The sequence below is a fragment of the Arachis ipaensis genome, chromosome B7, assembly GCF_059453495.1.
Source record: "Arachis ipaensis isolate K30076 ecotype BB chromosome B7, ASM5945349v1, whole genome shotgun sequence".
NCBI classification, from domain to species: Eukaryota; Viridiplantae; Streptophyta; class Magnoliopsida; order Fabales; family Fabaceae; genus Arachis; species Arachis ipaensis.
Genome location: NC_142442.1, coordinates 65,629,440 through 65,642,142, shown reverse-complemented (window position 1 = coordinate 65,642,142; position 12,703 = coordinate 65,629,440).

Genomic DNA, 12,703 nt, shown 5'->3' with positions numbered 1-12,703 from the left:
TGCAGATTTCTCTTTTGAATTAATGTTATTTGAGGTATTTCAGTTTACAACTGTTTCTTTTATTTATATTACTGTTGCTTCTAATCTGAAGACATTTTTATTCCGGTAGATTTACTTTTTCCTTTTTTGGTCTTGGTTAAGAAATCAGTAACTCAGGAGTTATCAAACTCAAACATGATTGATAATTGTTATCTTTGCTAATTGAATTGAACTTCAATAATCCCAATCTTTCCTTAGGGATTAATTAGGATTTGAGGATCTAACTAATTAGTCACTTGACTTTTCTTTACTTTAAGTAAAGACTAACTGAGTGGAATTAAGATTCAATCTTCATCATCATTGATAAGGATAACTAGGATAGGACTTCTAATTTCTCATACCTTGCCAAAAGTTTATTTTATAGTTATTTATTTACTTTACAGTCTTTTACTTATTTCAATTGCAATTTAAATTACTTGCTCCTCATCTTCAAAACCCCGATTTACAATCTCCATAACCGATAATAAGAACATACTTCCCTGCAGTTTCTTGAGAAGACGACCCGAGGTTTAAATACTTCGGTTATCAATTTATTTAGGGGTTTGTTACTTGTGACAACCAAAACGTTTGTACGAAGGGATTTCTGTTGGTTTAGAAACTATACCTACAACGCAACTGTTTTTATAAAATTCTTTACTGGCAAAAATCCTAACATCAAAAAATGGCGCCGTTGCCGGGGAACTGCAATTGTGTGCCTTATTATTGGTTATTGTAAATATTTTTCTTTTACTTGTTTATTTGTCTTTATTTTCCCTTTTTATTTCCATTACCTACTAGGAATTTTCACCCCTCTCGCTTTGAGTTTGGTTCTAATATTGTTGAAAAGAGTGAAAGTTATAACAGGAACATGCATCAAGGTCAGAGCAATCAAAGATGGATGGAGCCAAGAGGTTCTGATCAACCCTTTAGGCAACAACACCCTCCAAGATATCATGGACAAAGACCATTCTACAATGCATACCAAGAAAATAGACATGGTGGATAACCTTGTAGCTACCAACAAGTCCCACCCTATGCTTATAGGCCATCCTCTCAACATAACTTCGAACCACCACACTCACAAGCTTCTTTTCACCATTCGCCACCATAGGATCCTCATTTACCCCGATTCCAATCCAATTACTCTCAAACACCACCACTTCCCAATGTACCACATCCAAATCCAGCACCCCGAGAATCAGAGGTTTGGCTCAAGGAAACAGTAGATCAACTTCAAACAACCCTTTATCAACTGGAGCAAGCAATAAGTCAATTATCTTCTAGACGTTCGAACATTCAAGGACCTCCCACAACTCCGTGTGGACAATCTAATGATGATCGTAGCATGAAGGAGATACTAGAAACTCCAGTGGACAGAACAGGGCATGACTTCGTACTGGAGCAAGTAGAGGAAGCTGTCATTACACAAGAAGAAGAGTTGGTTGAAGACCTAGGAGACGCTGAGCCTCCATGGGAATCCAGAGTTGTGGAGAATTCTGTCAAGGACGTTACAATTAATGCTAAGGAGGATAGTACACAGCCCCCAAGGCAAGTCTTTTATGAAGAACTGGACGGAATAATCCAAGAAGCAAGTTTCGTTGATGATGATGATCTCAAGTCAAGTTCTCCCAGTAGTGAACTTGCACCAGCAAGTGAATTCTCTGAGATCGAAGAATCTTGCCTGAGTGAATACGAAGACGATGCGGAGGTAGATTTCTCTCAACCTCCCGTTTATGACTTAAGTGACGAGGAAGACATAGAAGGCTTTGATCAGGACACGGATGCAATTGAAGAAGTCTGCAAGGAAGTGAAGAAATTCACAGAAGAGCACAAGGGAGTAGAACTCGCAAAACCACTGGAAACACCTATCCCAAGGCCATTACCACCTAATACAAGCTTCAAGTGGGTACAATCCTTAACCTTTATCTTTACTTTTCCACTTGAATATGGTTTGCTTGAAATAGATGGCCAGCTTAGAGGTCTCTGCGGCTTTAAGAGTAAGAGGGAAATGGCTCGTGCTTAGAGCTGGTGCACAAGGTTCAATAAGGTTCCACGCTTCAACTTGAAGTGTGCGGATTGGCATCATGATCTATCGAATGGATCTCGGAAAACATTTGGTCACCTTGGTGAAAATCTACTTTCCAAACCGTCCGGATGGAAAAATATAGATCAAGACGAAGGCGGATTTAAAAGCAAGGTTTGGGATCCTGGAATCCATTCTGACATTCGTCACCCCGGGAGCCTGACAATCTGCTTGAAGATACTCAGAAGCTTTACATGCCTAGTTTGGGACCCCGGAGGCTATTGGCATTCCAAACATTAGTGGAGATTTCTGGATGAATTTAAGCGCAAGCCACCATAACAAGAAGCTCATCCAATGTCCAACTTAAGGACTTTAACTAAAAGTGCTAAGTGGGAGACAACCCACCATGGTATGGTCGTTTCTTTTTCAGTTTTATTTCGTGTTATTTATTTTTATTTTTTATTTCCTTTTCAATTGAACATGAATATAATTCGTTCGCATTGCATACTGCATAGTTGCATACCTGCATAAAAAAAAAGAGATGAGCGACGCGACCACATCACTTATGCGATTGCGTCACTTGACAAAAACACTACCCACGTGTCCGCGTCATTCATGCGGCCACTTGATCTGGAGATCGGCGTAAATCCCCAACGCCTAGAGAGTTAGGCTGGAATCGTGCGACCATTGTGCGTTTCGCATAAAATGACCCACGCGGTCGCGTCCCTGACGTGATCGCGTCACTTGCACAACACCAATCCCACGCGACAGTGTGAGCGACGCGATCGCGTCGCATGGATTGCACCACCACCCCAGAGGAGACAGAGAGTTGCACTGAAACGACGCTGGAATTGTGCGTTTAGCACAATTTCCAGCGACGCGGTCGCATGCCTCACGCGACCGCGTCATTCATAATTTACCCATTCCACGCGATCGCGCTACCCACGCGATCGCGTCGACCCCCATTTCACCCCGGCCACGCGACCGCGTGCCCCACGCGACCGCGTGCCCCACGCGATCGCGTGGATTCAAATTTAATAACCCCCAACCACGCGAAACTCTACCCATTCGCACCCCAGCCCCCTCTCCTTCCTCTCTTCTCTCCACAACCACCACCCACAACTTCCAGCCACCACCACCGCCCACCGCAACCCCTGACGACCACCCAGCAGCCGCCGCCACGCCATCCCCCTCCTTCTTCTTCTTCTTTCCTCTTCTCCCTCACCGCGCCGCCGTCACCCCCTCACCGCACCGCCGTCACAACCGCACCACCCACCACCACCCACACCCCCTTCCTTCCCTTTCCCTTACCCACATTACCCTACCCCAGACCTTCCCTGCCTCCGCAAGCCCTCACCGCCGCCGTACCACCCTCAACCGCTGCATCAGCCGCCACAGCCACCACCCCTAACCACCTCTTTGCCCCACTTTCATTCCTACGCCTTCCAGGTTCCGCTGAACGCCACCCTTTTTTCCTTTCATCGTTAATTTCCTATTTTTCTATTTATGTTCATCATTAGGCTAGTTAGATATGCATGTTGTAGTGGATTCTAGGTTGTTAGGTAGCTTAGGATGTGGTTGGTGGATTTAGGCCTGTTTAATTGCGCTGTTCATGTTTCTTGTTTTCTAATTTTTGTAATTCTGCTATTGCTGTGTTGTTAATATTGTTCATATGCTGTAATTTCTTGTTCATGCTACTTTTTACACTGCTTTTCCATGTTCTTATTCCCTTTATGTAATTACAGCTATATTTTAATTCATATGAGCTATTCTGATTGCTATTTATTTTCTGGGAACATCCAATTTTAGCCGGGATGCTGTCCAAATTTCTGTAAATTGTTTTGATTTTCATTCCTGTTTTGGTTTTGGCAAACTTGCACTCTGCTTTACTCAGCTTTTACCAAACCAATTCTTGAATGACAGGGCAAGCTTCCTTATTCTTTTTCATTTCCTGGTTTATAAATTGTATCTTGCATGATTCAATTCCACTCTTTGCTATATTCATTTGATTCATCCTTAACTTCCTTGTTTGAATTTGAGTTATCTGTTGCTTTAATTTGTGAATTCTCGTTATTTAGGAAATGCTCTTCATGCCACTTACTCTAATCCACTTTTTACTAATTCACTAATTTTAACTCCCTAACCTCTTTTTCATTCCTAACCCACTTACCTTTCAAAACATCTCTTCTGGTTTTTTACTATTCTCTCTAACATTCTAACCAAGGCATGACGGACGTTTTTCCTACTTAACATGAATCCTTTTACATTTTGGATTGTGACTTTTTATTTTCGGACATTTAACTCCTATACATTCCTTAATGCACATTTACTTAACTCCTTTTCATTATTCTATTGCTCCTCTGCCATTATATGCTTCTTTCGATTATTTGCCTACCTGCTTTCCTATTTTTATTATATCCTGGTTTTTTATTTTTCAGGATGTCTGACACCCAAAGAAAAGGAAAATGAAAGGCAAAAACTGGTAAACGGAAAAGAGGAGAAGCCTCCATGTCCATACTGGACCTCATGCATGATGACTCCTGGCGGGAGAAACACTTTACTCCGCAGGAGAAGGCTGACCAACTACTCCCTGCTACTGATCCCATTAAATTTGCAAACCGATACTGCGAGCTGAAGTATCCGGTGTTTGCAAACTCCAGGAACCTGTACCTGAAAAGGACTCTGAAGATCCCAGAAGAACTCCAGCAATACACCTCTGATCAAATCAAACAAAGAGGCTGGTTCTTCCTGGAGAGAAACCTGACTGAGGTTAATGCATCTTGGGTAAGGGAATTCTACTACAATTACTTCAAAACTTCCCTAGATGCAGTGAACCTAAGAGGAAAGCAGATTCTGGTTACTGAAGAGGCTATAGAGGATGTTTTGAAGCTTCTGCCTAAATCCGATCAGCCAGATGGATATCAAAAGGCTGAGGAGGACATGCGCTTCATGAAATTTGACTGGGATGCAGTCAAGGCCAGGATAGCCCTTGACCCGACTGTCCCATGGGTCATGGGTCAGAACACCACCATGCCTAAGGGAATCAAACGGGCACACTTGAACGATGAGGCTCGGCTATGGCATCAGATCCTAAGCAACTTTATTATGCCGAGTACTCACGAGACGGAGCTACCAGCCGCTATGATCACCTTCCTATGGTGTGTGATGGAGGGTAAGGACCTGTACCTACCACGCTTCATTCGGTACTACATGGCCAGGGTCCACGTCCGAGGCACTTTCCCCTTCCCATATCTGATTACACAGCTAGGCCATCGAGTTGACGTGCCTTGGGAGTATGCTGTTGAGAGGCCACCTGCTGCAGAATGCAAGAAAATTATCCCTCACAGCAGGAACTTTCTGGCTTTAGGCTACAGACCTCCATTCCTCACTCCTACTGATGAGACAGCCACACCATCTGCCGGCCCCTCTTCCTCCACAGCTACCCCTGCTACCACCACTGCACCTCCACCTGCCTTAGAGCGGTTTTATCACCTAGTGCACTGCCTGTTTCGACGCTATGAGCACCTGAAGCTGCTGATACGATCTGGCGATATCCCCTTCGAGCCTGACACACCATCAGAGCCATCTGAGGAGGAGGCGGATGATCACGAGGCAGATACCCACCCCCATAGTGAGGCTGAGCAGGCAGGCACAGAGCAGGCTACATCACAGCAAGAGGCCCCGCATCAGATTCAGGTTTCTGACCCTGAGATCCCTATTCAGTCAGCACCTCCTCTGCAACAGGCAGATCCTCAGACCACCACCACAGAGACTCCAGCTACCCACCCTTCCAGTGATGACACCCCTTCACACCCTGCTTGAGTGAGCATCAGGGACAATGCTTCATTTTAAGTGTGGGGAGGTCGCCATCTCTGGCATTTTTTTGGTGAACCACTACAGACTCTTTCATTTTATTTTGCTATTTTTCTGTATTTTTCTCTTTTATTTTTATTTTTATTTTCTCAGCACTTATACACTGCTATTTTCATGTATTTTGACTCTATTTCTGCATGTTGCACCTTAGTTCATATTTTAGCTATTTAGTTTAGTTGCAATTCTAACTTATTAGTTATAGAAATTGTGGATTGATTAGTATAGTTTACCCTTTTTTTAGCATAAGATAACTTAGTTTAATTTGAAAATATAAAAAGGAAGTAAACTAGAGACTTGAACATAATAGAAACAACCCACACCTTGTATATATAGCATTCCATGTTAGTTAGTTAACAACATTTCATCAAGGAGAGACACAAACTTTAAAGCCACTCAAAATAAATTTTACATTGAGAATAATGGAAACTCTTGATTTTTACTTGCATGACATATATAACTGATATATGATTTCTAAGTTAGAGAACATACAGCCTGTAAGTTTTGAGCTTAATTGTATGGTTACATTCAAACCATAATTTTTATTCCTGTGTGTTCCACCCTTCTTATTTATTCTGGTGTTCTTTACTTTGTTTTAATCTATATGTCCAATTATAGAATAGAAATACATACCAAGAGAGTGATTGAGGCCATTGTTGATTTTAGCTCACTTATCCCAAATTAGCCTACCTTTTACATCACCCTTGTTAGCCCACTTGAGCCTTTAAATCCCCTCTTATTCTACAAACCACATTACTAGCCTTAAGCAGAAAAACAAAATAAAAATCCTAAGTTGAATCCTTGGTTAGCTTAAGATAGAAATTGTGTAATTGTTTAAGTGTGGGAAACCCATTGGGAACATGGATGACAAAAACAAAGGGTAGAAAGTTGAAAAGAATAAAATAATTCAAAATAAAAATTTTTTGGGAAGCATGCTCATGTGAAATCAAAATAATTGAATTACCATGTGCATTAAAAAAAAGAAAAAAATATTTATTTTTCAGTATTTGAATAAAGGGGATACAAAAGAATTCCCCAAATGCAAAATAAAGCAATGCACATGGGACAAAATTAAAACTAATGCATGAGCATGTAACATCAAAAGTGGGAAAAATATAGGAAAATAGGTAAAGAAGCTTTGCTTTACAAGTTATGTATGTTAGGTGAGATCTTAGACTAATCAAGGATTCGCTCAATTAGCTCACTTAGCCTTATACATATACCCTTACATTTACCTTGGCCCCATTACAACCTTAATTAAAGACCTCATGACTTTTGTATGCCTATATTCTATAATTGTTGATTGGTTAGATGAAGAACAAAGTTATAGAAAGTAAGGATAAAAAGAAGAATAGAGTGATTAACCCAATAAACACTGAGTGACCAGAGAGTAAACACAAAATCCACTGAGGTTTTAATAGCTCATTAACATATATCTCTACTTGAATTATTAATTGTCTTGAAAGTTTATAAAATATTTTTTCCCACCTCAATTGTAAAAGTACTTCATCATTATCTGAAGTCTGGCTATAAATATGATTCCTTGAGAAATGTTAATTAATTCAACTACATGTGAGCTTTATATACAAGTGAATAAAAATAATTAGAATTGCATGATGCATTTAGGTAGTTGCATTTAGAATAGATTGCATTGCATGAGATTCCACCACTTCAACCTTACCTTACTCTTTATCTTGGATTTAGCATGAGGACATGCTATTGTTTAAGTGTGGGGAGGTTGATAAACCCATATTTTATGATATATTATGTGCTTAATTTGAGTGATTTATTCAATCCTTCACCCACTTATTCATATTAATTGCATGGTTTTACTTTTCCTTCCTTATTATGTGATGTATGTGAAAAACATGTTTTCTATGTTTTAAAAGTAATTATTTTAATTTCCCTTTATTACCATTCGATGCCATGATTCGTGTGTTGAGTAATTTTAGATCTTCTAAGGCAGGAATGACTTAAAGGATGGAAAGGAAACATACAAAATTGGAAGGAAAGCACAAAACAGAGTTTTTGAAGAAACTGGCAACGATGCAATCGCATGGACAACGCGGCCGCATGCCAGCGCGAATTAACAGCGACGCGACTGCGTGATTGACGCAATCACGCGCCTTAAGCGAAACGCATATGACGCGGACGCATGACTTACGTGACCGCGCGACAAGGAAAACTCCAATTGACGCGACCGCATGACCCACGCGGCCACGTGACAGAGGCCACGCACCAAAAATTACAGAAAATGCTCCCAGCGATTTCTGAAGCCCTTTTTGGCCCAAATCTAAGTCCAGAAGGCACAGATCAGAGGTTATGAAGTGGGGGAATGCATCCATTCAGAGAGATTCTCCAATAGTTACTTTTCATGATTTAGATTTAGTTTTGAGGGAGGTTCTCTCCTCTCTCTTTTAGGGTTTAGATTTAGGATTTTATTCGCTTTCAGGATTATCTTTTTATCAGGTTCAACATTCCTTTTTATTTATCTTTTCAATCTATTTTATGAATTCTTTTATGTTATAGATTTCTCTTTTGAATTAATGTTATTTGAGGTATTTCAGTTTATAATTGTTTCTTTTATTTATATTACTGTTGCTTCCAATCTGAAGACATTTTTATTCCGGTAGATTTACTTTTTCCCTTTTTGGTCTTGGTTAAGAAATCGGTAACTCAGGAGTTATCAACCTCAAACATGATTGATAATTGTTATCTTTGCTAATTGAATTGAACTTCAATAATCCCAATCTTTCCTTAGGGATTAACTAGGATTTGAGGATCTAACTAATTAGTCACTTGACTTTTCTTTACTTTAAGTAAAGACTAACTGAGTGGAATTAAGATTCAATCTTCATCATCATTGATAAGGATAACTAGGATAGGACTTCTAATTTCTCATACCTTGCCAAAAGTTTATTTTATAGTTATTTATTTACTTTACAGTCTTTTACTTATTTCAATTGCAATTTAAATTACTTGCTCCTCATCTTCAAAACCCCGATTTACAATCTCCATAACCGATAATAAGAACATATTTCCCTGCAGTTCCTTGAGAAGACGACTCGAGGTTTAAATACTTCGGTTATCAATTTATTTAGGGGTTTGTTACTTGTGACAACCAAAACATTTGTACGAAGGAATTTCTGTTGGTTTAGAAACTATACCTACAACGCAACTATTTTTATAAAATTCTTTACTGGCAAAAATCATAACGTCAACATTGCTAGCTCTTTTTGTTTGTTAAGGAAATCAAGCTAGCGTATGCCTTGAGTGGGGCGTCCTTGAGTTCGAAACTTGGGGGATGCATTTGGCCAATTTTGGCTTATTTTCCTTGGTGAGTAGCGCTTCCTTCCTTCCTTAGGTGATTGGTTCGAATCTTGTGGCAAGCATTGGCAACCATTACCCTTGAATTTATTTTTGGGTGAAGCCCGATAATGCTCTTGACAAGAGAGGAGCATTATGCTTCTCCCCTTTCTTTCTTGGTTCAAAATAATGCTCAGCTCTCAAGGAGAGCGTAGCATCCAAGCCTTGCTTCCTTGGTTCATTATTGTGCTCCCTTGGAGAGCACTGAGCTCTTGGAGAGAGCATTGTGGCTTTCCTCCTTCATTGTGCCACACTTCTTTGTTTCTTTTGCCACACTTTTCTCTTCCTTGGGCCACACTTCTTACGCTATGCTTTCTTGTTTTCTTCTTTTCTTCACCTACAAGTAATCAAAACAACCAATCAAAGTATCACCAAATTCACAAGGTTTATAAATCATCTAAAAATCAATTAAATTTAGCTTAAACCTCATGATTTAATATCAATTAGAGGGTGGTTGATTGATTCAAAGAAACTATGCAATACCACTCCAAATTACTAACTTACAATGCAAGAAAGTGCATAAAACTTAATGAAACAAGTGCAAAATTGCTTGAAAAACTAGCATAAGATGACTTGTCATTAGTGCATGATCATCTTTGTTTATGTCTTCAGGCTATAAAATATTCTATGTATCTCTCACCATGCTTAAAAGAAAAATTTTATTTGAAAAAAAGAAGTAAGATGCATGAACTCGAGTTATATAATAAGAATGGTCCAATTATTTGATGTGGTGGCATCACTTTTACTTTCTGGATGCATGAATCAAAAGTGCATATTTGATGTTGGAGTAAAGTGTGTTGGCTCTTGATAGAATGATGGAAAAGGTGAAGTATTATTGGTAATCTGAAAAAAAATTGATTCTTGAAGCAAGAAAAAGCAGCAAAAAAAAAGAGAAGAAAGAAAGAAAGAAAAAGCCAATTGATGGTGTTTTTGTGGAAAAACGAATTCCAAGCACACAAACCTAACCGGCAAGTATATCGAGTCGCATCAAGTAGTAAAACTCACTTAGAGTGAGGTCGATCCCACGAGGATTGATGGATCAAGCAACTTTAGAGGGTGATTAGTTTAGTCAAGCTAACATTGAGTGATTGGGTGAAATTGATCAATAGAATGTAAAATTGCAATGAATTTAAATTGAAGAAAGTAAATGGAACTGAAACTTAAAGAGCAAGCAATGTAAATTGTAGAAACTTAAATGACAAGAAATGTAAATTGCATCAAATGTAAAGGGGAGTGGGAGCAGGGAAATTAAATGAAAGCAGTAGATCAAAGCTTAGAACAATTGCAAGGAAATTAAAATTGTATGAAAAGTAAATTCATATCACAGTGGCTCAAATGTAAAGTGCAGAGGAACACACGTGCAGGAAAGTAAATTGGGAGCAATATGAGCAGAAAGTAAAAATTGCAGAGAAGGACATTGTAGCAGAAAAAGAAATCAGCAAGAAGACTTAAATCAATTTTGAAATCTCAAAGAGCACTCAACAATTTCAATGAATCAGTAAAAAAAATAGCAAAGCAAAATTGCTTAAGAAAGCTAAACAGAGATGAAATTCAGCTTAATTGCAAAATGAAATTGAAGATCTCAGGAAATCAAAGAGACTAGAAAATAAGTCTAGATCTCAATTCATTCCTTGATCCAACAGCAAACAGATTGAAGAATAAAGATAAATGGAAGCAGTAAATGAAAGCTTTGATTTAAATCACAATTTATTGAATTATGCAGAAAAATAACAAGAGAAGTTGCAGATGGAGAATGAAAATAGAATTCCTTCCAATCTCAATCCAAGATTTCAAAACAGAAAAGAAAACTAAGAGAGAAAGCAAAATGAAAACTAAAGAGTGCAAAACTCCCTATTGGAGCTAGCCTTCTCAATGGAGCTCCTCCCCTAAAGAATTGAAGCAAATGCCTTTTTATAGGCTTTTCACAAAATGAAAATGAAAATGAAAAATGAAATTCTAAACAAATTACAATTAAAAATAAATTCCTAAGCTAACTTGTTCTTGTGCCTTGAAGTGATGTCCATGGGCTTTTAAATTTTGGTGCAGGATTGAATTAATTTGATTTCTGGACCATGGGTCACACCCCCAAGGCAAAGCTCTCCCCAAGAGCTTCAAAGCTCTCCGTAAGAGCTCTATTAGAAGCACCCCTTTGTTTTGGAGAGAAACTCCAGGTTCGATCCATGATGGAAGCATTTTGTGAGCCCTTTTTCTTACATTTTCATGAGGAGAGTGCTACTTCCTTGCTTCCCTTGGTCTCCCTCTTCGAATCCTGGTGAAGCCACTTTGATTCATTTTTGCTTGTTTTTGGTCCTTAAAGATGCCTTTCACTCGTGCCTCAATTTCACGCAAAATATGGATTGTCATATATCGTTGGAAATCTCTGAATGTCAGCTTTCCAACGCAACTAGAAGCACATCAATCGGACATCTGTAGCTCAAGTTATAGCCCTTTGAAGGAGGCATGGTCATGCTGTGAACGCCCAGATTTTAACTTAGCGAAAATTCTTGCCTCCCTCCCCCTTGGTCTTGGGTTCAAGCCTTGGTGAGTGCATTGTTGAGCTCCTTTTCCCTTGATTTTTCCTTGAAGCAGCCCGAAAAAGCTCTTGGGCAAAGCTCTTGGCAAGAGCTTTGCATGTGAGCGTGCCTTGCTTCCTTCTTCCATGTGCTTTTGATAAAGCTCTTGGCAAGAGCTTGGCTTTTGATTATTTGAAGTAAAGCTCTCCACAAGAGCTCTAAGCTCCTGGCAAGAGCTTTGTGCTCTTGCTCATTGTTTTGAGCCACACTTTTCTTCCTTTGGGCCACGCTTCTCTTCCTTGATTTGGTCATGGGCCACACTTTTAAAAGCGTGGCCTAAGCCTCCAAAGTGTGCTCCAACTTCAAAGTGTGCCCCAAAGCTCTTTTCTTCTCCTTTTTAGCTTATTTTGTGTTTCTTTGCTTCTTTTTCTTCTTATTTCCTACAAGATTTATAAAATTAAAAGATCAAGAAAATATACCAATTAAGCACAAAAGCATTCAATATTTAAGCAAAAATCATCAATTTTTTGTATGAAAAAGCATAGAAAAACATGACATGGTGACAAGTCATCACCAATAGCTCTTTAAACCAAAAGGCAAGAGCAAGGATCCAAGGTTTTGAGCATCAATGGTTATGAGGGCCTAAAAGAAACAAGCTCTTGGCCTAAAAAGGTCAAATGAGCTGCTTCCCCTAACTAAATGCTTGTGGTGTGAAGGTGTCAAGTGAAAAGCTTGAGACTGAGCAGTTAAAGTCGTGATCCCAAAAGAAAAATAGTGTGCCTAAGAACTATGGACACCACTGGCTGAGAATTCTAGTAAAGCTGAATTACAATCCTAAGGGGTTCACCCAGTTAAGTATCTGTGGCGTTTATGTATCCGGTGGTAATACGGGAAAACAAAACGCTTAGGATCA